Raw genomic sequence first — 5,687 nt, 5'->3', positions numbered from 1 at the left:
AGGGGGTGGGGGGGGGGGTTACAGTTGACCCTTGTTTACAGCCACCTGATTCAGCTGCAGATGTCCTCTGTGTAGTTTACTATATGCTGGCTGCTACTATGACGCTGCACTCAAGTCATGTATTACTACAACCTATATGGTGTTAGCTTATTCATTTTCTTCAAACGATGACTGTTAGAATCCAAGTAGTTTTTTATGGTTCTACTTTTCTTTTATATATGATATAAAATATATTTAATGTATTGGTTTGACATAATATTTCCTTTTGCATTTGAAGAACAATGTCGATATTTACATTTCTCTGTTTTACATTTCCAAAGTAATTTCGGTTAGCTTTACCAATTTTCCTTGTACTTGTGTTACTTTCTTTGCGTTGTGCACATTAAGCCATAATGTCGTTGTTAAGAAATGTGTATTTATTTATGTTTAATTAAATCATACGTACTGAACATTAAACTATATACACCACCGTTTAAAAGTTTGGGGTCACTTCGAAATGTCCTTGTTTTTTGAAAGAAAAGCGCATTTTCTGTCCATTAAAATCACATGAAATTGATCAGCAATACAGTGTAGACATTGTTAATGTTGTAAATGACTATTGTAGCTGGATTATCTACATGGGCGTACAGAGGCCCATTATCAGCAACCATCACTCCTGTGTTCCAATGGCACGTTGTGTTAGCTAATCCAAGTTTATCATTTTTAAAGTCTAATTGATCATTAGAAAACCCTTTTGTAATTATGTTAGCACAGCTGAAAACTGTTGTTCTGATTAAAGAAGCAATAAAACTTATTTAGGCTAGTTGAGTATCTGGAGTATCAGCATTTGTGGGTTTGATTACAGGCTCAAAATGGCCAGAAACAAAGAACTTCTAATGAAACTCGTCTATTCTTGTTCTGAGAAATGAAGGCTATTCCTTGCGAGACATTTCCAAGAAACTGAAGATTTCGTAAAACTGGCTCTAACCAGAATAGAAAGAGAAGTGGGAGACCCCGGTGCACAACTGAGCAAGAGGACAAGTACATTAGTGTCTAGTTTGAGAAACAGATGCCTCACAAGTCCTCAACTGGCAGCTTCATTAAATAGTAGCCACAAAACACCAGTCTCAACATCAACAGTGAGGAGGCAACTCCGAGATGCTGGCCTTCTAGGCAAAGTTCCTCTGTCCAGTGCCTGTGTTCTTTTGCCCATTTTAATCTTTGATTTTTATTGGCCAGTCTGAGATATGGCTTTTTCTGTGCAACTCTGCCTAGAAGGCCAGCATCCCGGGGGTCGCCTCTTCGCTGTTGCTGATAATGAGCCTCTGTACGCCTACAGTATGTAGATATTCCATTAAAAATCAGCCATTTCCAGCTACAATAGTCATCTACAACATTAACAATATCTACACTGTATTTCTGATCAATTTGATGTTATTTTTAATGGACAAAAAAATGTTGCATTTCTTTCAACAACAAGGACATTTCAAAGTGACCCCAAACTTTTGAACGGTAGTGTATGTACACATCTCTTTTGGCTGCTGCAATTCGTGCAACTCCTTAAAAAAAAATGTTATGTTGTGCTTAATGCAATCAAAGTGAGTGCCTGGTTTATGAAATGTCTTTTATTTTCGTATAGACTACTGAGAATTGCAGGGAATTCGTAGATACAGTATATACAGATACATATATTAATTTAGCATACATAATCAATGTGATTGATTTAAATGATCAAAAAATGTTTAAAAAAAAATACAAAAATTAAAATAGGATTAAGGTACTTTAGTGGCAGTGTTGAGTTTGAGATTATAAACACATGTATTAACATATTAACAGCTGGTCCAACTTTACCTGCAGTTTCCGGTTCATGAATTTCTCAGTATAGTGTAGCATCTCACTGTACGTATCCACGCCTTAAACAGCCTTCTGTTTTAAAACTTTTACATTCACTAAAAAACTTTTGTCTTAACATTTAGAGAGAGAGAAAGAGAAAAAAAAGTATTATTAGGCACAATGTGGTGAAAGTACTGAAACGTGTTAGATTATCAAGTTTTTGTGAGCGTCAGGTCGCTATGAAGGATATTCGGGAACGATGTTCCTAAAGATACCGATGCTCATTTTTTGGGGGGTTTATTTATTAGTCATATTGATAATCGTTTGTTTGTCTTTGCTCTTTAAACAGGTGTTGGTTTTTGGCTTTGTTTAACATAGTCACAGGGATTCAGAGTTGAAATGAAAGGATATCATCAGTCGATACTAGCGTTTTGGTTTTCTATAAACCTTTTAAGGGCTATCCTGTCTAATTGTATGTATATTTATTTTCAACAGTTGAAACGTTGGCCCACGTAAGAACGGTAAAGTAGCAGTATTAAGCTTTAACATATTTCATTATTATATATTTCAAAGCAAACATTGTAAATCTAGAAATATCATATATTGTATTTGAGAAAGTTGAGATCTTAGTTTGATGTACTGTTCTGTTGACAGTGGTCCATTTGTTTTAAGGCTTGTACTTACTTAATCATGACCAAATGGTTTGAGTGTTTTACTGTGATTATGTTGAACCATGATAATACATTTTCTCTATCTTTGCTAAGACATTGAGTCCACTTGATATATTGGAATGCCAGTTTAAAGAGTATATTTGAATGTGTCCATATGGAAACCAGTATATGGTATTATTGTATGTAACTTGAATGACTTTTAATAACGTACATGTTTAAAACAAATAGTACTGGAAATGAATGTTTCTACCTTATTCTTTGTATGGTCAGGACTGACCTGTTTAGAGAGATTTATATTTTCATAAATGTTGTACCTACATTTTGTTACAGAGTTGTTTAACTGGAATTATTCTAACAGGAAAAAAAAAAAAGTACTTATGTCTGAAGCAATATGAAATAGTGTGTATGGAACATTTTAATGTAATAAAACGGTTCACTTTTTGCCTCCAGAACTTTGTCGTGCTTGTCGTTACAGCAGTCTGAAGTCGTTACTGATCGTCTAGATCAGGGCTGGACAACTTTGATGGGGCGTCACACAATAACTGAATACCCACATCCATTCTTACACATGCAGTCAGAGCCGGCCCTAGCCTTTTGGGGACCATAAGCCCCCACCACCATAAGCCCCACCCACTCAAACTAATGACCCGTGGTAGGAAAAGTACCCAACTGTCATACTTAAGTAAAAGTAAAGATACCTTCATAGAAAATGACTCAAGTAAAAGTGAAAGTCACCCAGTAAAATACTACTTGAGTAAAAGTCTAAAGTATTTGGTTTTAAATATACTTAAGTATCAAAAGTAAATGTAATTGATAAAATATACTTAAGTATCAAAAGTAAAAGTATAAATCTTTTCAAATTCCTTATATTAAGCAAACCAGAGGGAACCATTTTATTTTACGGATAGCCAGGGGCGCACTCCAACACTCAGACATCACTTACAAACAAAGGATGTTCTCTGTTCTCTATTTAGTGATTCCTCCAGATCAGAGGCAGTAGGGATGACCAGGGATGTTCTCTGTTTAGTGAGTCCTCCAGATCAGAGACAGTAGGGATGACCAGGGATGTTCTCTGTTTAGTGAGTCCTCCAGATCAGAGGCAGTAGGGATGACCAGGGATGTTCTCTGTTTAGTGAGTCCACCAGATCAGAGGCAGTAGGGCTGACCAGGGATGTTCTCTGTTTAGTGAGTCCTCCAGATCAGAGACAGTAGGGATGACCAGGGATGTTCTCTGTTTAGTGAGTCCTCCAGATCAGAGGCAGTAGGGATGACCAGGGATGTTCTCTGTTTAGTGAGTCCACCAGATCAGAGACAGTAGGGATGACCAGGGATGTTCTCTGTTTAGTGAGTCCACCAGATCAGAGGCAGTAGGGATGGCCAGGGATGTTCTCTGTTTAGTGAGTCCACCAGATCAGAGGCAGTAGGGATGACCAGGGATGTTCTCTGTTTAGTGAGTCCACCAGATCAGAGGCAGTAGGGATGACCAGTGATGTTCTCTTGATAAGTGTGTGAATTAGACCATTTCCTGTCCTGCTAAGCATTCAATATATAACGAGTACTTTTGGGTGTCAGGGAAAATGTATGACGTAAAAAGTTCTTCATTTTCTTTAGGAATGTAGTGAAGTAAAAGTAACATTTGTCAAAAATATAAAAAGTAAAGTGAAGATACCCCAAAAAAACGACTTAAAAGTAGTACTTTCAAGTATTTTTACTTAAGTACTTTACACCACTGCTAATTACAGAGTTTGTTAACCAGGGAGGGCTCGCTAGACCACACATCTAACCTGTGTGTCCTTGCAGCAGGCTATACACGGTGTGGCATTAGCTGTGTTTACTCAGCCTAAAATAACTGTCTTATTGTGTAGTTGTATTGACACTTGAGCATAAGGGCCTCCTTCTCTCATCCCTCTCTTTTTCCATCTTTAATTATAAAACCTGTGATTAAAAGGGTTTGAGTGACACCATCACCACCCTCATCTCTCTCGCTCCCTCGCTCTCTGTCTCTCCCTGTCTCTCTCTGTCTGTCTCTCTCCCTCCCTCGCTCTCTGTCTCTCCCTGTCTCTCTCTGTCTGTCTCTCTCCCTCCCTCGCTCTCTGTCTCTCCCTGTCTCTCTCTGTCTGTCTCTCTCGCTCCCTCGCTCTCTGTCCCTCCCTGTCTCTCTCTGTCTGTCTGTCTCTCTCCCTCTCTCTCTGTCCCTCCCTGTCTCTCTCTGTCTCTCTCTGTCTGTTTCTCTCTCCCTCGCTCTCTGTCCCTCCCTGTCGCTCTCTGTCTGTCTCTCTCTCTCCCTCTCTTTATCTCTCTCCCTTGCTCTCTGTCCCTCCCTGTCTCTCTCTGTCTGTTTCTCTCGCTCCCTCGCTCTCTGTCCCTCCCTGTCTCTCTCTGTCTGTCTCTCTCTCTCTCTCTCCCTCTATCTCTCTCTGTCTGTCTCTCTGTCTCTCCCTCTCTATATCTCGCTCTCTGTCCCTCCCTGTCTCTGTCTGTCTCTCACTCTATCTTGCTCTCTCTCTCCCTCTCTCTCGCTCCCTCTATCTCTCCCTCTATCTCTCTCTCACTCCCTTTCTATCTCTTCTCTCCCTCTCTCCAGAGTACTAGAAGATTAAACCACCCAAGACTACACATTAATCTTGCAGTGGGCAAAGTTTTAATGAAAGCTCTGCCCTCACCTAGATAGCAGCCTCGCTGTTGGGAAAAACAATCCCCTACATCCTTGTATAGATACAAGCAATTGGAGCCAGTCTGATTGCTTTCAATGTTGAGTGTTCACAACCAACCGCACACCTGCCCTTCTTTGTGTATGTTGAAGGCTTTGTCAGGAGGAGCCTGGAATGTTGACAAAGGGCAACGACAAGGATTCTGGGACTCTCAAAACAATACGAGTGGATCCTCTCAAAAGGAGGGGTTTCATTCGTATTCTAGGACGTGAGATACAAGTTGTCAGTTAAGCAAATAGCAGGTCAAAGAGAGGCCTATACGTAATGAAGGGCCCAGACATTTGGAATGTCAGAAGTCCCATTTTAGCAGTGTTGTATTTCCTTCTCCACAGTAAACAGTTGGACAGTTACCCAATACAGGCCCTGTGAGGAAAGATAGCTGCCGTGTTCCTTTGGCCTAATTCACCTATGAAGTGAAGCATTCTGGGGGGGGGGTGGTTGTGCCTGTTTTTTGGATTGGAGTTCAACCACTGTAACGGTAGACGTCCTGCAC

The sequence above is a fragment of the Salmo trutta genome, chromosome 8 (assembly GCF_901001165.1).
Source record: "Salmo trutta chromosome 8, fSalTru1.1, whole genome shotgun sequence".
NCBI lineage: Eukaryota > Metazoa > Chordata > Actinopteri > Salmoniformes > Salmonidae > Salmo > Salmo trutta.
This window is presented reverse-complemented; position numbering follows the sequence as displayed.